The sequence below is a fragment of the Tenrec ecaudatus genome, chromosome 1 (genome assembly GCF_050624435.1).
Source record: "Tenrec ecaudatus isolate mTenEca1 chromosome 1, mTenEca1.hap1, whole genome shotgun sequence".
Classification (NCBI taxonomy): Eukaryota; Metazoa; Chordata; class Mammalia; order Afrosoricida; family Tenrecidae; genus Tenrec; species Tenrec ecaudatus.
Genome location: NC_134530.1, coordinates 25,638,365 through 25,664,311, shown reverse-complemented (window position 1 = coordinate 25,664,311; position 25,947 = coordinate 25,638,365). Strand labels below are relative to the sequence as shown.

Genomic DNA, 25,947 nt, shown 5'->3' with positions numbered 1-25,947 from the left:
TCCTCCAAAGCACCGGGAGCTGCTGCACTGTCCTAAGGCTCTCAACCTGTGGGTCCCGACCCCTTGGGGGATCAAATGACCCTTTCACAGGGGTCCCCGATTCATCACAGTAGCAAACTGACAATGATGAAGCAGCAATGAAAATAGTATTATGGTTGGGGGGTCGCTGTGTGAAAGGGTCGTGGCCTGAGGAAGGTTGAGAAGCACTGTTCTAAAGGGTTGCTGACCATAGGCCGAGGCTCTGTCCTCAGCCCCCAGGGTCACCCAGATCTGAACAAGGCCTTCCTGGGCGCTTTTGAGACACAGGGCTGTTTGGCTAGGGTGACAGGAGGGTGGCCCCTGTGTGACTCCCCCCCCCCTCAAAAGACCTCCCTGATGGGCAAAAGGAGACACAAAGGAAAGTAGGTAGAAGCAAGCCCCAGGGACCTTGTCAAACTCCAGGATTCTGCTGTGGAGACTCCTGAGACAGCCCAGCCCATCACAGCTTTGTAAGCTGGTTGGAGCTGCTGCCTGCCACCAGTCCTCTTCTTGACTCCTGGAAAATGTAGAGGGGGGGGGACACACGTACGCACACGTGTCTAGGTAAATGAGTGGGGATCAGGACTCTTTCACTCAGGGTTGTATCCTTCTGTGCTCTGGACCCTGGCGCTGTGACATGGGTACAGTCCCTACTTTGAATTCGCCAGTGGCCCCCAAGCCAGGAGGGGGCGTGTCTGTTTCCACAGGTGCAGTCCTAGGAGACCAGAGAGGAAGGCAGGGCCTTGCGTGCCGTGCCAGGGAGCTGGGGAGGCAGCCTTTGCGGCCCTCATCAGCAGTGGCTGGAACTGAGCGGCTGCATCCGCATGGCCAAGATGCCTGGGTCCAGGCTCCGCAGGGCCACATGGATAGATGGCAGCGCCTCCCCCACCCCATCCCACCCCCTGCCCGGGGAAGCGAGAGGCAGGGCTTCCGATCTCAAACTCAGGGAGGGAAACTGGGGTGAGAGACTGGCCTGGCTTCAGGCCCCAGACACTTCCTCGCCTGGTTTTGGTTTTCCCTGGAGGGATGTTTAGACTCTAGCCGAAGGTGGTGGTCAGGAGGGTCAGCGCTTGGAGGCTAGACCGGAAGAGGGACGGGACTTAGGAGGTGAGGGAGGAATCGTCCTCTGCCCCAATGGACTCTGTGACCCCTGTGGGAGGTGCACAGGGTCCTTCCCAGGTCTGAGGGAGGCCAGCGGGCCACCTCCAAGTGCCCCTCGGCCCCATGACTTGACCCTTCTCTGACTCCTCCTCGCCTGGCTAGGGCTTCTGGAAAGATGAATGAGGTGCCCGAACCCTCCTCCCACCTCCCAAGAACATGGGCTGTGACCCCGTTTTTTCCACGGAGCCTGTCCTCGGAGGAGGCTGGAGAGCTAATTAGCGTTTCTCTCTTGATTACCTACATTCTGCCTCCCCAGGGGACTGTCACGTTGTCCCTCCCCATTCTCTCTCTCATCCTCTGGGGCGTGGAGGCAGGTCAACCTCCTCTCACTTGGTGGTGTGCAGAGGGTGGCCTGGGGCAGATGGGGCGCCTGAGCAGGCTCAGCAGGATTCCAGGACACCCTGCAGGCTGCGCCTGCCTCGGAGCCCCAGGGTGCCAGCCCCTGCTGCCACCGGTGGCCACGCCAAGCCTGCCCTTTCTGCTGGGATCTGGAAGTGTCTCTGCAGCTCAGAGGCCTTCCCAGCAGTCGGGACACTCAGCAAGGATGGCTGTGGGCCTTGTCACGTGCACGGCCATTTGAATAATTCAAATTTGTAAAAAGACCTACTTTCCCATCAGGCCATTTCCTGCTAAAGAGTTGATGGGGGGTGGGTGGGGGTTGGGGGAAGGTGTCTGAATGATCCATTGGAGAATGGCTCAGATGGCTTTTGGAAAAGGGGAGGAGCCTCACCCACCAGTGCCACCAGGGCCAGCCGCTTGCTTCCCCAGACTCACCTGGTCTGGCCCGGGAGGTCTGTACAGTGGGACAAGGCGACAGCCTGCTTTCTGAGCTGCTTATCTAAAGCGGGGAGCGTGTGACACTTGGAGGAGGAACTGGGGTTCCTGGCTGTTGGGCCTGGTCTCCCCAGCAGGGCCTGACTGGGAGCTTCAGAGGGGGCTGGGCAGCATGGTGGGTGGGGCAGGATGTGGGGTAGGGCCCCGTGTCCTTCAGACCCTCCAAAGTCCAAAGGCTGACTCCTTATCGGCTCCACAAGGGAGCTGCAGCTGAAAGCCGGAATGGTCACTCACTGCCTAGTGGATCGAACCTGGGTTGGTGGGGGCGGGGGAAGGAGGAAGACAAGACCCTTCAGCCTGGGGACATGTGGGGGTGGGGGGAGGGTAGCCACAGACAAGGCAGGGTGTCAGAGAGGAAGGACTAGAGGTTCCATCTCCTGCCTCTTGGTTCTCAACTTTGCCCCTCACCCCATCCATATACACATCAAGGAGATTTCTGACCTGACCACAGGCCCTGGGGCAAGCTCCAGAAAGGGCCCAGTATTCCAAGAGACTAGCCAGGGTGCAGTGGCTTTCCTCAGGAACCTCAGGTGGCTTGGCAGACACCTGCCTGGGTGTCTTCAGCCAGAACCCTGCTGTGTGGCCCCAGCTGTCACTGGAGATGGATCCCACAAGGCTGATGGTGGCCTGCTTCACCCTGAGTTCATTCTGGGTGTGAGGCCTGGTCTGGTCTGCAGGCTGGTGCCCACCCTCCTGAAGAGCTGCCATGGCCTGGGCCATGTAGGCAGGGCCAGGATGGCAGGGTTGGGGTCCTGAGAGCCCCCTAGGCTTCATGCCATCTCTTGCATGGGAGACTCAAGCTTCTTTCCCTGGGCCTGCCATCTACTTCTTCAACTCAGTGGCCTTGGCTCAGCCGCCTTCCTCTTCTTTCTCTCCCCACTTCTTCCTCCCCCTCCTTGCCCACCTTCCTCCCTGCCTTCTCCTGCCTCTTTGCCCTTTGCTCATGTTCACTTTCCTCTTGAAGGCCAGGTTCGGTGAACACTGAGGGCCAGCATCAGATATGCTGGCATTGAGGAATGGCCCTGCCTGTCAGGGTCACCCATGAAGACCAACACCTTTCCCTATTCCCTGGGAAACACTGTAGTGAGGCTCAGCCCTGCTCAGTGATCAGCACATTCAGGGCTTGGGCTTCCCAGATGCATGAACTCATGTTCCTCTGCCTGCTGCTGCTGCTTGTACCCTGTCCACAGTGGCCATCGAGCCCTGGCTATGCTCCTCCCCCTGGTCTCTGGGTATTCTGCTAGATGCTGCCCGTGCCCCCTATTCAGAATGCCAGTTCAGTCTGTTTGTACCCACTACCCCCACCTATTCCCTGAGGGTTCACAACATGAATGCTACTCCACCCAGGCTGGAGGTCTGAGCCAGCAGAAGGGGATGTACCAGAGGCTAAGTGGCCATGAGTAAAGGGAGTGAAATCATGGGTGAATTGGGCAGGTGGTCAGGGAGGACCGCTGTTGGTCTCACGTGGGTTTCTGATGGATGAGGGGACTTAGAGATTCAGGAAGGAGGGTGGGTGTGGTGGAAAGCTACTGAGATTTCAGGTAAAGGAGTGATGTGAGGGACTGAATTGAGCCCTGGATCAGCTAAATTTGGTGGATACCTCTGCTGAGCATGTGTGGTGTGGTGTGTGTGTGTGTGTGTGTGTGTGTGTGTGTGTGTATCTGCAGCAACTCAGCCAGAGCCTGCTATGAACTGAATTGTGTGGATGTTCAAATCCCTGTACCAATGAAGGCAACCTGTTTGGGAGCTAGGGTCTTCCTTTGAAGAAATGATCAGTTAACAGAGTAGAGTTGATCTCACTCTTAATCCCTTCTGAGTATCATTTTATAAAAGGAGAACAGACAGGGAGACAAGGACCCGCCCCCCCTAGGGGGATGACAACATTTGAGGATGGGTCTGCAAACCGGAAGCTGAGGCAGGGAGGACTCTTTTCCTAGAACCCCCAGAGAGCGCAAAGTTCTTAATGTGGCTCCTCTCTCTGTCTCAGTACCTCCCACTCAAGGACTGGATGCAAACTGGGCATGTATAGTGCTAATAGAGGGGCTGGTTAGTTTTCATTGCTACCCCCCTGGCTATTCCAGAAGCAGAGGAGAAAGAATTCCTGGGCCCTTCCAAGAATAGCCATCAGTTGAGCATGTGAGAAATTCCTCCCCAAGAAGCAGAGGCAGCAGATCCGCGGGCACGGAGACCAGGAGACAGAGCAGAGGAGCAGCATGGAGACCATGAGACTGTGAGGCAGAGCAGCAGACGGGCCTCCTGGCCCACGGAGGCAGTGGCCAAGGGACCATGTGGCTGAGAGACTGAGGACCAGAGACACTTGGTTGCTGGCTGAGGCGAGGTGCTGCTGTGTACAAAAGGCAACATCCTTACTGTCTCCTGCTCCTGGCTTGTGCTAACCTGGTCATTTCCCTAATCAAACCAACAAACCCAGCTCCCGGCCAGCGCATCCATGTCTACTCACAGCAGCCCTGGTGGGCAGTGGAGAACTGCCCCCGTGAGTTTCCGAGACTCTAACTGTTGGAGTAACTTCCCTAAGAAGCCCTCATCACTGTGAGCCTTGTCTGCCAGCTGGGGTGGGCTTTGCATTGGACTATTGAGCCCGGCAGAGTGCCCTGGGGGGAACAGTTGGTGTCAGAATAGGGCAAAGATGGATGGCAGGTGGAGCCATGTCTGACTTCTGCCTCCTAGCAACTGGCTGATGAGAAGCTGGGTTCCCCTTCACCCTTGCCTCGCCAGAGGAGGTCAGGTGTCTCCTCCCAGGCTTTTTCCACAGCACAGGTCTACCGACATACCTACTCACAGCTTCCAGAATGGGGGAGCACATTGCTGTTTGTGGTAGTTACATCATCTGGTGTCAATTTGAGAGGATTACCAGTGAAGGGGTGGAGTCTGGCCTGTCAATCAAGATATAACCAATGAGGCCTCTGTGTAGGCATGACCTTCTCCTGAGAATCCTGGGAATGCTTGGATTTCCTCCTTGGAGGCGGGAGACACTTCTCTCTCTGCTCACTTCCTGTGAGACATCCCTGAGAAGCCACATGGACCTATCCTGATGCAGCCCTGGAAAATGGAGGAGCCACATGGAGACCCCTGCCAGTGCTGAGATGCTTACAACGCCACTGGATCCAAAGACTTTCTACCCACTGGCCTGTGATCTTCCTATATTCGGTGTCTTTGTATGTGTTTCGTGAGTTTGAAGAGGACTTTATAGATTGGTAATGGGCTAACATAAGACTTATGGGCTTGGACTGGACTGGATTGGGATGCTTTCTTAATGTACAATTACCCTTTATATAAAACTCTCTTATACACATGACTTTCTAGGGATTTGTTTCTCTAGTGTACCTGGACACTGTTCTTTTGTGGCACTTTGTTACAGCTGCCCTGGAAGACTAAAAAAGCCCACACAGAGCAAGGCGGGTGTAGACATGAGCACAGTGACTGTGGTGCTGAAGAATGGTTACATGGAGCTTAGTTGAAATAAGTAAATAGATTAAGGCTACTTAGCATCAGCTCCTCAGGGAGCGTTACACACCTGGAACAGGAGGTAGCTTGTCTGAACCTGTAATGGTAGACTGGCATTGGAGCGGTCAGTGTGGTTACTGACCTCCATAAATCTAGACCAAACCAAACTCACCGCCACTGAGTTGATTCCAACTCATGGTGACCCTACAGGACAGGGTAGAACTGCCCCCTTGGGTTTCCAAGACTTACAATCTTTCTGGGAGTTGAAAGCCTCATCACTTTCCCGTGGAGCAGGGGTTCTCAACTTTCCTCATGCTGCAACCCTTTCATACAGTTCCTCTTGTGGTGGTGACCCCCCAACCATAACATTATTTTCGTTGCTACTTCATCACTGTCATTTGCTACTGTTATGAATTGGGTGACCCCTGTGAAAGGGTCATTTGACCCCCCCAAGGGGTCGTGACCCCTTTGGTTGAGAACCGCTGCCTTGAAGCAATCAGTGAGTTCAAACAGCTGGCTTTGTGGTTAGCAGCTCAGTGTATGGCCCACCAGGACTTCCATAACTATAGACATATACAGAAACTTACAGATGTTACAGTGTGTGTACATATATATTGTATGTGTGCATATACATAGGTTCCCTAGCTCTGAGTGTCCTGAGTGAGCCCGAACGCAGACACCACAGTAGGAGTGAGCACCCCAGAGCCTGAAGTGTGGCTTCAAAACACCACTGTCTGGTAAAGGAACCAACGTCCTTGGAGAAGTGGTTGATCCAAGGTCTGAGGCAGGGAAAGTATGAGAAGAGCCAGGGGTGACTGATGTGTGGAAAGCAAGAAAGGGCACCAAGGGTGATGTCTGTGCACTGAAGATAGTGACTTGGCAAGGAGGAGGAGACACCTCTTGGAGTGGGAGAGAGGAGGCTGAGGGAGCAGAGCCTCAAGTTGGAGAGGCCTGGAGACCATCAGGGAATTAGACACCTAATCTAGGTAAGAGCAGGGGCTCAGCCACTGGGAACTACCAGGTCAAGGGGAGCTAAGGTAGTGAATGTCTTTGGAAGTGGCATAGTTCATTGCTTCTAATTTCTCACATGTACATACACTAAGCCCCAGTCATAGAAGCTGAAGAGAAGAGGTGGGGCGCTGCAGAGAAAGAAAAAGGTGGGTGTCGTGCAGTCAATTGTGCTCCTCCAAAAGATGTGTAGATGTCTTAACCCCGATATCTTTGAACAAGACCTTGTTTGGAAAGAGGGTCTTTGAAGACATGAGATCATCCTAGAGGGAGTGAGTTTTAATTCCATGTGCATGGTGTCCTCACTGTACAGAAGAGACACACACACACTGAGGAGAGAGAGAGAGGTCCAGGTGAAGATGGAGGTAGAGATTGGAGGGATGCAGCCACAAGCCAAGGAGCGCCAAGGACCATGGGCCATGACCAGAAGTTAGAGAGAGGTACCCAGCTGGCTGATCCTCCCTCAAACCTTCAGAAGGAACCAATTGGCCAACACCCTACATAGAGATTTCCCGTCTCTAGCACAGTGAGAGAATAAAGGCTGTTTTTTAAAAGGCCTCCAGTTTATGGAAGTTTGTTAAGGGGTCTACAAGAGACTGGATGAGAGGGGGAGGAGTAAGTGCCCCTGTTAGGCCCAGATGGGAAGGGATGCTGGGTTTGGTCTGGAGAAGGCAGCAGGGGAAAAAGGGTGGGGGTGAAGGTGGATGGAAACGGGTGCTTCCGAGCAGGACCCATGGGCTCTAGGTGGAGAGAAGTCAGTAGGGTGGAGGAGTGGTTAGACTAGGGGAGCTGGAATCCCCTGGAGAGACCGGAGGTGGTGGTTGTGGCAGTCACCAAGGGGGAGTTTCAGCTATTTCTCAGCAGCTTGAAGTGGCAAGCTCTCACTGCATCGAGACTCTGGTGCTGGGCCTCTTGCCACGGTCCACTCCCAGCCGCAGGGCCTCTATGCTGGCCTTGGCCCGAAGAGAGCATAGCCATTTCACCCAGTGGCTCCGGGGCTTGGTGCACCTCGTGCTCTTTCCCCCAATTTGGTCCCTCCACTAGGGGACCAGCGTCTGTCATCCAATCAGGCAGCAGCCAGGCTCTCCTTCAAGTTCCCTCCAAGCCAAGTCCACTCTACCAGGTCCACACGGCCACCATCAGTTCCGGAGTCCTGGTCTACCCACTTCTGTGGCGCAGAAGTCTCCACCCTCCACCCTCCACTCTGGTTAGTGAAAGGAAAAAAAACACCACCCAAACAATCGAATGTCCCTTGCCCTCGGCCTGAGGGCTAGTGGCCCGCCCTGCCCTCCCCAGGGATGAAGTCTCGAACTGCAGAACCCGTGGCTGTGCTTCTCACCTAAGCTGTTCAGGCTCAGGCCAGCGAGTCAGGGCGGGCAAGGCGCATCCGATACAGTGGCGGCGGTTCTACGCGGCCATTGTCACCAGGTTAATGCAGACTAGACCCTGTTCTGCGTAGCCCTGGCCCGCATCCTGCACTCGGGGCCATCAGCGGCTAGTCACTTCTGGCCACCAAGGAAAGCGGCGCAGGGTCGGGTTCCGAGGCCTGTGCGCAGGCTCTGCCACGGGGGCTCCAAGCCTAGCGGGGCCTGGGAGACCCAGAGGAGCGGCGAGTGCGGCCCCTTTAAGAGGCACGGGCACGCGCGGCGAGGAACAGCACTGGGCAGGAAGCGCGGGCGCGCGCCCGTTCCCCCTCCGGGCCGTGCGTGCGCGATGACGTGAGCGTGGGGTTTCCCGAGGCTGTGGGCAGGGGCCGCCGCGCCCATCTCGATGGCTGGAGGCGTCTGACGGGCGGACGGAGGCGGCGGCGGCGACGGCGGGAGCGGGGAGAGGAGCGGCAGTGGCGCCGGAGTGGAACAGCTGCCGCGCGGGACCGACCTAGCCTCGCGGCGCGCACCTGCCCGCAGCCCGCCGAGCGCGCAGCGGCGGTGCGGAGCGCGACGACCTCGCGGCGCGGCGGCTGAGGCGGTGGCCCGGAGTAGGCGCGTCGGCTGGAGCGGGCGCCGAGGTGAGCGCGCCGAGGCCCCGAGACCCCAGGACTCCGGCCCCCGCCCTCCGTGCGAAACTGTCTGCGAGCCCCCCACCCCACCTTTTCCTTTCCCTATCCTGGGGGTCGCGTCCCGCCCCGCCCCCTCCCCCACCCTGGCCGGGAGGGACTGCGCGGCTTCCTGCCCCGCCCGGGCGGGCTGGGCGCCTTGGCGGCCCCCGGGGCGCGGGCTCGAGCCCAGCCCAGCCGTCTAGGGCCGGCGGGCGGCTTTGTTTTTAACGGGCACTGCTAACGGGAAAATATGGACTCCTGGAGGCCGGGGCCGCGCAGGGCGACCTCGGGGTCGGGGTCGGGCCGCGCTGCGGGGAACGGAGACCCCGGGTCCTGCGGCGGAGCCCCCGCCCCGGCCGGCCCGCGCCGCGAGAACAAAGGGTCTCCGGGGCCCAGGCCGGCCGCGGCGCCGCCGCTTCCCGGAACGGCCGCCCTTCTCATCAAATCCCCCCCCCCCGCTTGTCTCGGGGTGGTCGTCTGGCCGGGTGGGACCCGCCGGGCTTCCCGGCACCTGTGGGCGCGCACGGGCAGCGACGTCCACGCGCGGCTCGGGGTTATTTTTAACGTGCCTCCGCCGAGGGTGGCCGGGTCAGTTTGGGGAGGAATCCACACGCAGGGCGGGAGGAACAATGAAATGAGGAAGCTGCGGCCTCGCCACGGCCACTCGGCCGGGAAAAGCCGGGGGGCGGCGCGGGGGGAGGGCTTGACACCGAGACAAAAGGCCGTGCTGGATAAACGAGAACACAAAACACAAGCATGACGGCGATCAGCTGGAGGTGTTCGGGGTTTTTTGTGTGGTGTTTTTTTTCCCTCCACCCAAAAGTGGAAGGAGGGCGGCCCCCCTCCCCTCCCCTCCCCACCCCCCACCTGCCAGCGGCGGCTCCGGGTTCGGAGCTGCTGCCGCTTAGTATGGAGCCCGGGGTCGGCCGCCTCGGGCGGGGCTGACGGGCAGGTGCGGGGCGGCCGTGGGCGCGCGGCGGGGTGTGCGGGCTAGGTCCGCGCCGCGAATGAATGAGCCTCTGTGTCCAGGCCCCACTGCAACAAGATGGCGTTCCAGGCGGCGGCGGCTGGCCATCTTCCCTCGGCGCAGCCGGCCGGATCCGCACGCTGTGGCCTGTGCCTTTGGCTGTGAGGTTCCTTTGACCTGACTTACAAGGACCAAAGTGGGGCGCGGGGGGCAGTCACACAAAGGGCCGGTGCCCTCCTGCAGCCTGGACCGCCTTGCAGATGGGTGGGGGGTGGGGGCGAGAGTTGCGCCGAAATGTCACACAGGGTGGTGCCCGAAGCAGTCGACTTAAAAACAACAACAAAAACCCCCCACCAGCACACACACAAAACCCCAAACAAAACACTTATCTTTTCTGTTTCTTCTTAGGAATCAAAGTTTTGCTTCAAAGGGGATTTATCAACGTTGGCCTTGGCTTTTAAATAGACAAGATACAGACATAATCAGCTTTGTTCCGCTCAGTCTGTGGAAGGTTTTCAAGTTAGGAGTGGGGAGGCACTTAGTGAAGGAAGTAGAGAGTTCAGGATTTTTATTTTGGACTAGGGAGCAGGCAGACATTTTCCAGTTCAGGAGGAGTGCATTGCTGAGCGTATGCATACAGAATGTAGACATCTGAGGGGGGTGTTTTGTGGGGCAGGCAGGATCTTTGATGGTTCTAAGGTCCTTTCATTGTGCTTGCTACCAGGTAACTAAGTCATCTCTAGTCTTATTTGGTGATAAAGCAGTGGTTTATGAGGTTGATTATTAACTAAGAAAATATGTACATGATTTTTCATGATGGACAGATAAACGGAAGTATGAGCTTTTGAAAAGCTCCATTCAGTTTTAGACTCTGGAGCGTGTTCAGAGCAGTGTGAGTGTTCTGTGTGAGTTCTGTATTCTTTCATTTGGGCTGTCGTCTTGCGGGGAGGGGTGATGGAGAGGAACGTTTTGGTTTGTGTCCTTTTAAGATTCTTCCAGAGTTAAACAGGTTGCAAAAGGAAAACGAACAGACAGTTCCTTTGTTGTTACTTTCCTAAGGACTGGGTATGTTGCTGGGGACAGAGCTGGTGCCACCAGTGTGGAAACAGGTCCGAGAAACCTCGGGCTGCAGAACCAAGCGGTAGTTTTGGGTGTGTCAACCTTAGGCGATGACTTTCTAACCGTGAAAGCTGCCCAGAAATGGAGTCCCCGGCGTCTGCGATCTAGATCCTGGAGTGGGGGTGGGGGTTTCCTGCCTCTGGGCTGGACTGACTGCAGACAGAGGCAGTCTCTCCCAGCCCCGTGGACTCTGTGTGTGCGCGCGCGCGTGCGCGCTCTGGTCCACATGTGTTTTGTATCAGTGTTGTAAGCTTTTCTAAAAAGGTGAGTTTGGAAAAGCAGTGTTAAGTTGTGCCTGTGCCTGTTACCTTCGCATTTGGGTCCTGTCCACGCCTGGTTCTGTGAGTCTTTGAGACCCAGCAGTTGGACTACATTTTAGCTGTTTTTGGAGTGGTTCAGGAATGTTCTTTGGAAGACCGTTTTTGAAGATGTTTGGCCACGCAATTCTTACCGAGAATTGACATTTAATTTAGGAACAAACCCTCTGGACAAAAAAGAAAAAATCCCTCTTGTGTAATATATGAGTTTAATCTCATCAGTCCCTTGAATGATATTTTTTTAACAAAAAGATTTTTCTTTCCTTAATATTTGGAGTGTCTGGGATTTCTTTTGGAGTTGAAGGTAGTTTTCTCAGATTTCCTTGTAATCTCTCTGGCTGCAGAATTGAGAGAAAGATGGGCTGTTTATTCCTGTAAAGAGGTGCAGTCTCCAAAATCCAGAGGCAGTTTGACTCTGTCATTATGAGTTGTGGGCATTGACTTTACTCAAAATGAGGCTGCAGAATTGTGTGTGTGTGTGTGTGTGTGTGTGTGTGTGTTTAAAGATCAAAACGGCTTTTCAAGTCTTTTTCACACGAATGAGTTTGATTTCAAAGCTAGCCTACACTTTTGTGTAAATTGAGATACTAGCTTGCATTCATCAGCTGAGAATTGGACCCAGTTCACATATTTCTCATCTCCAGAGAGGGAGAGGTGGTGTACAGTAAGTGTTCTGTAGAGGTATCAAAGCTTTGTTCTGTTCCCTTTTCATTTACTCTGCTAAAATTTTTAATGTTTGTTTTCCATTGTTTTAATTGGAAAGGTTATAGCTCTAAAAATAGCCCCGAGAAAGGAATGAGCATGGTCTTGAGAGGAGTGTCTGTAGGATTATCTAACATCGCTTGGCTTCAGCTAATGCTTACTTTAATGAATAATACGGATTTTATTTTAGAAGTGCAGTATTGGCATTTATTATAGTGTTTTCATTGGATTATTTTTGTCTGCCTAAAGATTTGGCTCCTGTTGGTCTGTAAATTGGATTAAATTCTTACTGCCTGAGCACTCTGGCTTTTAGCATTATCGGATCGGTAATGGATATTCTCAATTACCTGGGTTTGGCCATATGGCGTGCAACAGAATTTTGAACCCCCTATGAAGCGATTAAGACATGAAACAACTTTTTTAGGGTTTTCACACTTCAGTGTAAATTTTGATTTTAGGGTTTGAGGAGTGCTTGGTGAAATGGTGAAATAGGTGGCCACTTAGGTGTTTGGTGTAGTGAACATAGAATGAGGCAATGAGAACAAATAGAAAATAAAACTGAGAGCAAGTTGTTCATTTACTGAAGCGAAATGTTTAGCATCATTGAGAGTTAAAATTAGTCCAAATTTATGTGAAGTTGTATGTCTATGTGTATATTTTATAAAACAGCGTCCTTTGAAATTGTTCTGAAAAGGGAATGGAGTTCCACTTCTGTCTAAAGCTGCTGGTTTTGTTCCAGAGTGTTCATTTAAGTAATGTAGGGAATGTACAGACACTCGGGTTGATCAGTGGATTGGTGGAATGCTAAGAGCTTTTAAAAAGCTTTTAGCTGTCGTATGGCAATGCCTACCTACTATTAGGTGCCACAATAATCAGTGGAAATTCTGCTTGGCATGTGATAGAAAAGCTTCCATTTTAAAGAATAGTGCTGCTTTCCTTTCCATTTTTAAAAATTATGGTGAGAATATAAAGATGACAAGACACCCTCCAGTTTAATGAGTTGTTTTTTTAAAAATTAACAGGTGAAATTATCCCGTTATTTGTCTTAAATTAAGACTCTGGGAAAGAGCTAGTTCTAAAAGTTTACTAATTTTATCTAGTTGTATTCTAGTTCATCATGATCTAATTGGTATCTAGGCGATTATTCACTTGAACATATCTTGCCACTGATAAAGGTCATTATGTTTTAATAATTAGTTGCTACAGGCTAAATACTGTATTTTATCAAGAGGAAAAAGGCTTGTATGTATTAATTCTTTAACCTTGTTAGGGCAGGAAAACTTAAGGGTGTTGGCTGGCCGTGTTTTTGTTTTTTTGTGCACATGTATCTCCATGTAAATGTCTCCTGGCTCTGGCCTTTGGCAATTATAATATTCCCCATGAGGATTACAGAATCTCGTGACTTACCTGTCCAGGTATTACAGTTAATCACCCACTTCTTATTAGACAAGGGAACGTTAAAGTCTCTACAATAGGTTGTACAAATGTTGTTGTTGGACTGTTAAAATAATTTGTAAATTCTAGAGAAGAGGAGAAATTCACTTGTTTCCAAAAGGAATGGGACTGTATGAGTTAGGACCTGGAGCTATTTACTATCTAACTAGCTGGGTTTCAATGGGTTAACTGCTTCCGTATCTGTGAATAGGAAAGATTTTAAAAAAATTAAACGGGTTGATATATGTGAGGGACACTCGGAACATCTCTTGATCTGCAGTGCAAGGGTCAGTCAGTGTTATTGCTGGTGGCCTCCCTTTGTAGATAGACATCGCTATGATAATACTATAGGAAGATGACTTAATGAGAGACTTACGTTTTTCTTTTAACTCATGGGTTCGAGTACTATTAATTCAGAGTATGGAACATGTATCAATCTTTTTCACATCCTGTCACTTTTTCAGTTACCTCACTTTTACCTGAATCTTCTCTGTCTTTTCCCAAGAGACTCTTTTTACCCTTATAGGATAATTGAGCCTGGATCTCATTTTAAAAGTAGGGATTTATGTTTGTGGTTTATGTATTTGAAGAATGTATTCTCTTTATATGGTATTAAATCTTTTGGCTTTCACAAAACTTTTGTTTTCATCCCTTGATTTACCAACTAGTGCAAATAATTATATTTAGAAAAACATTTTTAGGAATACTATAATTGGAAATTTGTTTAACAAATACTTATTCAGCTAAGGTTATAGATCATAGATGAATGTGGCCCAGGGTCCACTGAGTTTATCAGTTACTAGAGCCTCTGACAAGTAGGTACTGTAGGGAAATGCAGAGGCGGCCTGTTTCATCCTAACCTGTTGTAGAACTTAGTGAAGGTGTTTTAGGGAAGGTTTGCTTTAAGTTGGGGTCAAAAGGATCTGCCAGTTGGGTCTGTGTGGCAGGCAGGTGAGGGTGAGGAGGATGGGAAGGAAGAGGGTGCTGTAGGATAAGGAGGTGGTATATTTTTCAGGTGGCAGGTAGTTGATCTCTAGCACCCAGGGCAGCATCTAGGCACAAATGGGGCTCGCTAATTATCTACGGTCGTGAGTAGGAGATTGTTCCAGGGCCAAACTGAAAGGCTTGAGCACTGAGTACACCAGGAGGCTGGGAACCCCAGTCGGAGGTTTGCATTTTTTATCTTGAGGGTCTAAAGGATATCTTGAAAGGATTCAAGAAACTTGGCCTGTTTGAATTCATGTGCTAGAACTTCAGCCTGGAGCTTGGATCAGGAGTAGTCAGTGATACCGTGGCACAGCTGGTGTGAAGACAATGGGGATCCGGACTGGGTTGGTCATTGTGATTGAGAGAAAGGTTGGTGATTGAGTATAACAGGAGAGGCAGTAAGAAAGGAGTTAAAGATGACCGTGGGTTTCTGTCCTGGTTCTCTGGATAGAGGTTTTGAAGGTATTAGTGTATGGAGCAGTGGTTTGGTGGGGGCATAGAGCAGGGGTCCTCAAACTTTTTAAACAAGGGCCAGTTCACTGTCCCTCAGACCTGTTAGAAGGCCGGACTATAGTTTTAAAACTATGAACAAATTCTGTGCACATTGCACATATCTTATTTTGAAGTACAAAAACAAACGGGGCAACAACACCTGGCGGGCTGCAGTTTGAGGATGTCTGGCATAGAGTTTAGTGTTGGAAATGTTGGGCTTGAGTCTGTGAGCATTCCCATGCTCTCGCACTTTCTTTGGCCTGGAAAATTTTTGGATGTTTGTTTGCATAGTTCATTTCTTTTCTGCAGGACCATTTGACCAGTGTTATTACCTCCCCAGGGGGGTGGTGGTCTGTTTTCTAACCCTTAATATCTGCCCTGACTGGGTAACTCTTGGGTGATCTCTTCATTTTCGCTCCACGCTCCACAAAGACAGACACCGTATATGCTTGAGTGTAATAAGTCAACCCGACTATCAGCCGAGGCACCTAATTTTTTTTTTTTGAGGCACCTAATTTTACCACAAAAATTGCATTAAAAATGTGCTGACAAAAACCTCGGCTCATACAGGAGTATATACAATACTTGGGTTTGCTTTACCTATGCTAATATATGATGGATTTATTTTAAAATGCTGTAAAATTTAAAGTGCATCTCAGTTTTTCTTCCTGACGTAGTAAACTTGAGAGAGAAAGAGACCCACTTAAACGAAAGCCCCTGGAGTGCGTGTTCGTCATCAAGAATATAAGGGTTCTGGAAGCAAACAGCTTGAGAACTGGGTTGCCGAGAGGACAGTGGTTAACTTAGGAATTCTGGGCTAGAGACAGACATCTTATTACGGGGGACACAGTGTCCTCCCTCTGTGGTGGGAGTACCTCTCTCTTTACTAGGTGCCTCAATGCAGGATTGTGCCTTTTCTTCGGAGAAGAGCCCAGAGTTTGCACACATTGAAGGTCCCCTTGGCTTGAGAAGAAGCCCCAGGACTGAAAGAGTAACTAAGCAAAGATGACCAGACATTGGGAAACCAAGAAAAATCACTGCCATCCAATCAATTCTGACTCATAGTGATCCTCCAGGACAGGGTAGAACTGCCACCGTGGGGTTCCAAGACTGTAGCTTGGGACTAGAAAGCCTCATCCTTATCCTGAGGAGCAGCTGGTGGTTTCAAACTACTGACCTTGAGGTTATTAGTCCAACTCATAACCCACCTTGCCACCAGGCCTCAGAATATTGTGGTGGAACCTTATATGCGAGAGTATTCTGAGGGGAGAGAGCAGTCAGAGTAGCAGATTTTACAGCGAGAAAGGTGATAGCATGTAGCTGAGAGGAGTTACTGAAAGCGGGGAGGGGAGGGCAATGCTTGGAGAGGCCTCTGTGGACTAGAGGAAGAGTGTTGACCCTGGATTGGATTGGCCTGAGTACTGTAGGTACTGAAAGGAACTCTGAAGGGGTGGAGGTGGGAGAGCTTCCAGAAAGTGACTGCATGTCTGGCAAAGGCCTGCTGAGGTTGCTGAGGATGGGGCAGCAAGAGGGGACATGAGACCCCATCCTTGACAAAAGGCGGTGCTGGGAAAAAGACTGCGAAGGGCCCTAGGAATTGCTTGGGTTTCAATTTTAAATAGGGTGTTTGAGACCTTTGAACAAAAAGAGCTTAAAGGAGGAGGAGATGAAAGGCACATACCGGGGAAATGAAGACTGTATACACAAACCCCAAGGCAAGACCACACTTAGAAACAAAATAAGGCCTACAGAAATTGATGTTGATCTTCAGCTTGGCATGTTTTTGGTGTTAGGTGCTGTCAAGTCAGTTCCAGCTCTTAAAGACCCTCTGGACTACAGGACAAAGCCCTGCCCTGCTTTTGAACCCATTGTTGCGGTCCATCTTTCTGAGGGTCTCCCTTTTCCTATGACTCTGTCAAGCATGACGTCCTCCAAGAACAGTCTTTCCTGATAGCATGTCCGAGGTACATCAGGCAAAGTCTCGGCAACCTTGCTTCAAAAGAGTATTTTGGCTGTATTTCTTCCAAGACAGATTTGTTTTTACTTCTGGCAATTCTATAATTCTTATATATTTAATAATTTAATATTCTTGGCCAACCAACATCATTCAAAGGCATCAATTATTCTTTGTCCTTTATTTATTGCTTTTATCATATGTATCTTAAGACTGTTGAAAAAAAAAGAATAAAGGACAGTTGAAAAGACTGTCTTGGGTCAAGTAAGTTCACCTTTTCAAAGTGATAGCTTTGCTTTTTAAAATTTTAAACTTTTTTTGGGGGAGATGCCCATCATATATGCCCAGTGCAATATATTGTTTGATTTACTGCATTCTCTTTCCATGGGCTTTGATTATAGATGCATGTAAAATCAAATCCTTGCTTATTGGTCAAGCCGTAAGAATTTTTGTCTCCTTTATGCTGAGTTGTAGTCCGTCTTGAAGCTTGGCACACACATTCTGTAAGTTAAGTGAGGGAGAGGTCCTTTAAACTTGCTCCATGGACATAAACTCCTCAAAGCTCGACGTTCCAGTCCCACTATCCAACATTTCCTTGATTAACTTGCACTTTGCTTCGCTGATGTCAGTGACATCGGGTCACATTGTTGGATGCCTGCCCTGTGCCAGGCGCAATGCTGAGAGCTGTGCCATTTATGTGAGCCTCACATCAAGTCTGTTAATAGCCCCATTTTGCAGATGATTAAACCTGGTTAGGTAAAACAGTCAAGATTCACTGGGTGGTGGTGGTGGTGGTATGTGTGTCTGTGTCTGTCTTGGGTCATTGGCCTCCAGAGCCTATTGTTCTAATTATACTGTAGAACTTCTAGCATAAGCTTTTCTCCCTCCTCTTTTATCTCAGAAGACTTCTGCGTCTTCATCTGCTGTCCCTCATATATTATTAAAGACTCCACTTGAAAGCATATTCACTAACGGTTTTCTTTTCTGTTTCTTATTCGGGGTACCTTCTGCTCTATCCTCAAACATAACTAAGCCTTACGTAACTTAACATTTCAGTTAATACTGGTATCTTTTCCAGCTGCCATCCATTCTTTTCTCTTTTGTTTTAAAACTTTTTTTTTTAATTTGGGTAAAGGTTACAGAAACAAGTTGATTTTCTGTTTAGCAGTTCACACATATTTGCATTTATGACATTGATTGTACCTCTACAATGTAACAGCCCTCTTCCCACTTCTTCCTTATGTTTACCATCTCCACCTGTCCTTTTCTATCCCTGCCTGCCTGCTGAGTTTTGTCCCTATGCAAATACAGCTCTTGATTTCATGTGGTTGGTTGGTTCTGAAGGGGATATAGATACCTCTTGCTATAATTTTATAGACCTGTCTGTTTGGCTAAAAGCTGAGTCCTGGAGATGGTTTAAAGATCACAGCCATAGACTCAGAGGCTCCACCAGTCTCAGACTAGTAGATCCGGTCATAAATATAAACACATTTTTTTTTTAGTTCCATTTTCTGCCACTCTATTCAGGACCTCCAGTTGTAATCCTGGTCAGAGCACTTGGTAGTGGTAGCTGGTACCATCTAGTTCTGCTGGTCTCAGGGTCGTGGAGGTTGGGGTCCAGTGGTCCATTAGGTCTTTGAGCTAATCGATTTCATGTGTGATTTTCTTTACATTTTGCTCCAGACTGGGAGAGCTATATTCTTTTCTCTTTGAAATTTAAAAAATAATGTTTAATATGTTTATTGTAGGAATTAGGATATAAAATGAGGGGAAATAATTTATAATCTTCCAATTAAGAAATTACACAAGGAGGGGGAAGAATAACAAGATTATGATATATTTTCTGGTCTTGTGTACTTCTCAGGCATGTGTGTAGAAATTGTTCTTTCCCAGACTGGGGAATTATATTGTATATATGGGCTCTTAAATTCTGATCTTTCTCTGTGTTAAAATATTTCTAATGGCCATTTATCCTTGAAACATGATGAATAACTACATAATGCCCACCCCACCCCCATCAATCTATCATGTCCCAGATGCTAAGTATCTTGGTTTCTGAAGCCTGCAGCAAGTTCCTTATTTCAACCTCAGTTTTCCCATCTCAGGCTTATTGTAAGGGTTAAATGAAATGGTGCAAATAGAAAGTTAGTTTCCACTGCTACTTAGGATGTTTGACTCCTCCCAGAAGTTCCTTCTCCTAACTTTGCCTTCTCATTTCTGAAGTGTTCCAAGCTGATGGATGGGGCTTTTCCTCATCGTTGCTGGTGTATTAAGGTCTTCAGGGCTGCGTCTACTTGATTCTGAAATGGTGTCTGATGTTTCATTCTTTCACTCCTGACTCCATGTGTCCAGTAAGAGATAGCTTACATAGAAATGGTAAGTTTGCTACATGGATTCGGAAGACTGTAGAGTCTAGTGTACAGTATAAACCCAGAGTTCAGGGATAGAGCTAGGCTTTGGGATAATGGTTGAGCCAGGGGATAGGAAAGCCACTTGACCATTTCTCCATCTCATTTCTCCTCTTTTTACATGAACATATCTTCTCCATTGCTTGCCATGTGAGAAGAACATTGAGGGGGCTTCCTTTTTGTTCTTAGCATAGTCTGCTACAGTGGCATTTAATTTAGTTGACACGGCCACCTCATTGAAACACTCACTTCTTTCACCTTCTGAGATGTCACAGGCTCCTCATGCTCTTTCTGCCTCTTTGTTCTTTTCAGTTTCCTTCCAGATCACAGCCTCCCTTACCAGTTGATGTGATTCCAGTTCTTTGGGCTTTCTCAGAGTTGAGTCCTTTTTTGGACTCTCCCTAGGTGGTCATATCCATCCCCATCCATTTGAAAGGCCATTTTCTGACCCATTGGATGCTCCTGATCTCCAGACACATTCATCCACCTATCTACCTCTCAGCCTCGTTCCTCTATTTTCCCCTGCTAGGCCCTTGATTCTTGTGGATTTATTTAGTTTGAGTGTCACCTCCTCAAAGAGGCTTTTCTAGGTCAGTGCTCTAGATTTCCCTTGATGTTCTGGACCAGCTCTCAGTGTTTCATTCGTGGCATGACCACAAACTATAATTACTCTCTCTCCCTCCCTTTAACTAGTCAGGTTGGAAACGGTGACTTTTGAACCACACCAGGAGGACCTGGACTTTGGGGTCATTTTCCTGTAAATAGGAAGGAGGGTTATTGGGATACCTAACCACTGCTTATGTGTTTGGGGGCAGATGCTCTACCTGCAGTTAAATGAGAAGAGAACATGACATTGAGTCAATTCTGACTCTAGTGACTCTCCTGCATGTCAGAGTATAACTGTGCTTCATAGGATTTTCCAGTGACTGATTCTCTCCCCCCCCCCCCCCGAAGTAGACCACCAGGTCTTTCTTCTGAGGTACTTCTGGCTGGACTAGAACCTCCCAACTTTTTGGTTAGCTGCTGAACACATTAACCATTTGTATCACCTAGGGATTCCTGAGAAGAAAAGGGAAGAGCTTTCTCTAGGAATTGGTAGGATGAAAGTACTTAACATTATTTGGGAAGGCATTTAAAATGTGCTTTTTGTGATCAACAAACATCTCCTTTTTATATTTTTTAAAATGTGGAAATTGACCCGAGTAAATTTTTTTTAATGACCCAAGTAAATTTTCCCTCATTTAAAACCTGTAATATTCAAGAAGATGCCAAATTGCTCAGTAGTGTGCTGTCCTTAAGAACGTTTCTTTGATGGACAAGGAGCTTTGAAATAGGAATTCTTTTAAAGTTGAGAAGTCGCACTTTTCCTTTGGCATACCACGAAGATCTTGGTGTTGCCACAGGCTACTGTTCTGCTCAGTGTTACTGAACAAGCCCCATTTAAGTTGTGTGTCTAATGCCAAGATTCGAAATCTTTGACCTATGTTGGAAGAAGGCAATGGTGGATGATTTCCCATTCTGTGGCCTCATGGTGTTAGATGCACATGAGCAGCTCTTGTCAAGCCATGGAGGCGGCCGTGTTTGTGTCAATGTGTCCATGGTGAAAAGTTGAGGCAAAGATGACTTTCACATCATGTGCAGCTTCATCCCTTCAACGTCTCACCCACATCAACATGATATTGTCCTGTGCTGAGGCTAAAAAGCACCAGGTGGGGATCCACGGTGCCTTTGGAAAACCCCAGGGTACTGTGGTTTGGGTCATCATGCCCTCCACACTGAACTGCAAAACAAGATGCATATTATGATTGAGGCCCACACAGGCCTAAGTTCAAGTTCCCCTGGGCCCCAGAAACTCCCACATCTCCAAGAAGTGGGGCTTTACCAGGTTTAATGCTGATGAGTTTGAAGATATGGTGGCTGAGAAGCGAGTCACTCCAGATGGTTGTGGAGTTAAATACTTCTCTAGTTGTGGCTCCTTTGACAAGTGGCAGGCCCTGCATTCATGAACGTCTTTGACCCACCAGATGTATCCCCATCACTAAATTTAACTTCCTGGCCCCCCAAAATAAATACTAAATAGAAATTAATGTTATAAATCGGGTGATCAAACCTTGTTAACCTCAGGGCAACCTTTTAGGAACTCATCTTCTCTTGTTCCTACTTAAGTTTAAAGACGTCTCCGGCTAGTAAACTTCTGTATTGTACAGTTCTAGACTGGGGATTTGAATTGTCACTAGTGGAATTTTGAAAGTGTTGGGGAAGAATTTCCAGGTTAAGTGGGGGTAATAGGCTGGGAAACAAGAAATCTTCTCAAAATTCACATCATCTCTTACACGTTTAAGGTTAGGTATTAAGGTATTGGATAAATATTGCAAGGGAGGGTTGCCAAATGACATTTATATGAATTTAAAAGAATCGTCTGTTATAGAATTATATTTTATAGTTGAATTTACATGGAAGTAGTTTAATAAGTCAGTGGCTCCTGAGGGCCCCATCTCTCTGCAGTCATTCCTTAGGTGAGATCTTAGTTGCCATGGAGACATGCAGCATTGCTGCTTTGCCTCTCATTTGTGGGGAGCCCAAGTGTGACCTCCTTGCTTATAATTTTCACAGGGGTAGGTAGATGCTCCTCCCAATGTCCATCTCACTAACTGTCTTTCCTCACTGAGGAAGGGAAAGAACCTGTTTCATCCTAGCTAGAAATTAGTAAGGAGGTCGGCACACAAGAATGAGCCAGGAAGAGTGAATTCTGTGGAGGCACCAAGCCACCTTCAGGCAGATAGTCATGTTCTTCTGTTTTGTCTTCAATGTTGCTTGTCTAGAGCTTGTTTTCTTTGTCACAATAGGGATGGGAGTGTGTGTTTATTGCGGTTTCATAGGTAGAAGCCCAGAATGCTAATGAGCATTTTAACAATGCACAGGATCAAGGCTTGTCTGGGCAAAAATATCAGTAGTACTAAGACTGAGAAATCCTGATTTAAACCTCTGTACCTTGCAGTTACAAAAATAAACATTTGCCATGCCTTATTGGTTATCAATTTCTGTGTAACTACTCCATAACTCTGACTTATGAGAATAACTATTTGATTACAATTACCAATGGATTGTGAATGTGGGCAAGGCTTAGCTGGAATAGCTCTTCTCTGTGTGGTGCATTTGCAGTCAGTTGACAGGTAGGTCATAGGAAGTGAAGCCCACAGTCGTCGACTGCTTTGGACTCTTAGCCAACGTGTCTCAGTCTTCCATGTGGAACTTCTACCTGGCTAGCTTCAACTCACCTGGACGCTGGGTTCCAAAAGGCAGGAGCAGAAGTTGCCAGGCTTCCTGAGGTCATGTTAGCAGTCACACAAAGGAACTTCTATAGTATTCTATAGTCAAAGCAAGGTATAAGGCCCAGCCCAGGTAGGAGAAGTTGCAGAGTCATTTCCTACCAACACAAGCCCTTTATATAAAATTAGTGATCTTTAAGATCACTTGTTTTAGGATGTCCAGTTAATGAAAAGGCTCCTGTGGAATGGATTTTAAGAAAGAACTCCTTAAAGCAGTGGTTCTCACTCAACCTTCCTAATGCCATGCCCCTTTAATACAGTTCCTCATGTGGTGACCCCCACAACCATAAAATTATTTTCATTGTTATTTCATAACTGTAATTTTGCTACTGTTAAGAGTCGGACAACCCCTGTGAATGGGTCATTTGATCCCCAAAAGGGGTCACAATCCACAGGTTAAGAACCTCTGCCTTAAAGGCAGTCAGTTTATTTCAACAAATTTATCTAGCAACTATGTATCAAGTACTTTAAATATGAGCACAGTACTAGGAATACTGGGAAATGGCCTAAAATCTCATTCTTTGGGGGAGACAATAAATTAGAATAATCTGATTTTGAATGTTATAATGCTCTAACTACTAGGAGAGAGAACCCCTCTGGTTTAGGCTTAGTGGGGGAGGCCTTTCCAGCAGTTGGCAGCTGAAGGGTAAGACAGACAAGTCAGTGAAAAGTTTAGGGCTTATGGTGTAGAAAAAGTTTGATTGCAAAGACTCTGAGGTGGGAGAGGCAGTACACCAGGAGCAAAGTGCAGAAGTCAGACTGGAGGCAAAGACAAGGCCTTGATCACATTATCTTATAGGTGGGGCCCGGGCCTAGTTGGCCCTGGACAATCTGTTAATAACCTGCTGAGGCTTAGTTCTAGGTGGTGAGTGCTGCATTTATTTCTACAAGTGGCCAGGTGTGGACAGTTAATTATATGGCTATGGATGAAACTCAGTACCACGGAGTCAGTTCTGATTCATAGCAAGACTATAGGACAGAGTAGAACTGCCCCTGGGGGTTTCGGAGATTAAATCTTTACGAGCAGACAGCCTCATCTTTCTTCCTGGGGGCCATGGGTGGTGGGTTTAAACCGCTACCCATGTGGCTCACAGCTCAATTTGTAGCCTGTTAGGCCACCAGGACTCCTTGACCAAGGATAGAGGCTGTGGAAATGGAAAGAAATTATTGGATTCATAGATTTCAGACATAGAGCCAACAAGTTTGCTGATGGACTGACTAGATGTAGGGGACAAGAGCAAGGCAGGCATCCTAGATGATTCCCAAGTGTTTGGGATCTAAAGTTACACTTAAATGAAATAACATTTGTAGTTTGAAATATGCAAAAGTGTGATTTGTAGTTGATTGTCCTGGAAGTCATCAGAAATACTTAGTCTCAGGGTGTTATGGGATACAAGATAGGCTGTCTAATTACCTCTAATATATTTCTCTTTGTGTTACATTCCACAAATAAAAGGGGGGACATAATAAAAATGAACTTGTCTAAGTGTTTATAAAAGGAGAAGTACAGTGGAAACTAACTGAAATTCTTTGTGGCACACACTCACTCACTACTTACTGCCATCAAGTGGATTGGGACTCATAGCGCCCCTATAGGACAGGGTAGAACTGCCCCTGTGAGTTTCTGAGACTATTTATGGGGGTAGAAAGCATCGTCTTTCTCCTGCACAAGCTGGTTTTAAACAAACGAGACAAATAAGACATAAAATAAGAAATACTCAGACTTTTGAGAATGGATCCTGCCACTGTGTGTGGGAAGAAGTAAGAGGAGAGGATGGAAGGCCCAGCTTTTAGTGGTCAAAGAGGGGCAACTCTGCCATAAGGTCTAGGGCTCTTTGGACCGAAGGGACTGCAGTGCAAGTTCTAGGGGATAGGCTTTTGAGTGACAGTGTGAGGGTGAAAGCCAGATTGAGATGAACTGAAGTGTAAGCATCTGTTGAGATAAATAAGGTGCCCAGTTTACCATGGAGCTGGGTAGGGAGAAGGTTCAGATGTTGGGGGCATGTGAGAGCACTATTTTGGATGAGATTCTAGACCATACATTTGTATGGTGTGCCTTCAGACTTGGCAGAGCCTGTGAAACTCCTGGGGATCTGGCTGGTTAAGATGCAGGGTTTTAAAAAAAATGTTTGTTTTAATCGTAGTTTGAGCCAAAGTTTACAAAGCAAATTAGCTCCCCATTCAACAATTTATATGCCTTATGTCTCATGATATTAGTTGGCGTCCTCAGTGTAACAGCACTATTTCCCCCCTGAGTTTCTGGTTTCCCTTTGTTCTTTCCTGTCTCTTCCTGCCTTCTGAGCTCTGCTTTTGGGCGGATGCTGCCATTTTAATGGTTGATTTTACCTTTGTTCCCTGGTGTTACTTCCGTTATGCCTATTGTTTGTCAAGGCACGAAGGTGGTGCATTGTATCCAAGATTGGACTAACAGCGGGCTTGTTGGCTCAAACCCACCAGTCACTCCTTGGGAGAAAGATGACACTGCCCACTCTTGTAAAGATTGACAGTCTTGGAAACCGTATGGAGCAGTTACCCTGTCTATGGGTCCCTGTAAATCAGAATCAACTCAACAGCAGAGGATTTTATTGTTGGCTGAAAGTTGATCTCTGAGGGTAAGTTCAGTTCCAGGGATAAAGGGTACCTCGTGTCCACTCTCAGACTGTTTTTTAATGACTGAAATGCAGATTTTGAGTCAATTTTCTGTGGTGCCTGAGGCTTTTCCAAAGAGCCCCCAGACCCTGCTGATATTGCCAGCCTATGACTCACATGATGTTAGTGTGCTTTAAGTCAATAGGAATAATGTAGTGAAGGAAACAGAGAGAGGTAATAAAAAGCTAGGTGCTGTAGGAAGGTTAGTAAAGGTTCTTATCTACCTTGTTACACAGACCTGGCTCATGTTAGATGCCAGCCATTCGGATAGAATTAATAGTCTCGTGATCTTCAGCTGGTGTCCTGACTTTACTGTTTGTTATAATCAGTATACTGCTCTCTGCAGTAGAGCGAGTAAGCTAAAAGTGGACATGGGGCGACAGCCCCATCTTCATGAACTCCTGTGAGGTTAAACATCAGTTTACATTCTTATACCCCAACTTTGAGAGATGGGTTGAACCAGTTGGCTCTCAGCAGACACTAAACACCTTGTTGTAATTTCAGTAGCCCTCATGACAGTAAGTTTATACATATTCAGAACATTAGGTTGGAAAGGAGGAGATGAGCTTAAGAAAGCTGCCTTTGATCTGGAGTGGGCAAGGATTTGATTGCCAATAAAACAAGATTGTTTTTGTTTTTTTGTCTTTGTTTTTTAAAGACCTGTAATAAAGTAGAGTTACAAGTAAGTATAGATTAATGTTAAGTATTCATTGATAATGCTCACTTCGGCAGCACATATACTAAAATTGGAACGATATAGAGAAGATTAGCATGGCCCCTGCGCAAGGATGACACGCAAATTCATGAAGCATTCCATATTAAAAAAGAAGTAGTCATTGATAAATTGAATATAAGAAGCTCTGAGGTTTTGTCCATATGAATAAAATTGTAGACATTCTTGAGGCAGAGGAGTTTGAGTTAATTGGGTCATCTGGAAGAAGAACAGGAAGGAGGAACCAGCCAGCTACTCAATGGACAACTGTGATTAGATGAGTATTCCTCTCACTACAATCTCCGGGCTTACCTGGCTGTTTATCCATGTACTGGAGCCCAGTGAGCCTCCTT

The 25,947-nt window shown here is 48.0% G+C and overlaps 1 protein-coding gene and 1 non-coding gene across 3 annotated transcripts in view; both read left to right on the top strand.

Annotated features, from left to right (window-relative positions):
• Positions 1–8,233: 8,233 nt before the first annotated feature.
• GNB1 (G protein subunit beta 1) overlaps positions 8,234–25,947 on the top strand; it is a 91,194-nt gene continuing 73,480 nt past the window's right edge. For both annotated transcript variants that reach the window (XM_075550148.1, XM_075550138.1), the window contains exon 1: positions 8,234–8,494. The gene's annotated coding sequence lies outside the window, so the exon portion shown is untranslated. The remainder of the gene's footprint in view (positions 8,495–25,947) is intronic.
• On the top strand, positions 25,599–25,705 carry LOC142438194 (U6 spliceosomal RNA). Its single transcript, XR_012782620.1, has one exon. It is a non-coding gene; the product is annotated as a U6 spliceosomal RNA (small nuclear RNA).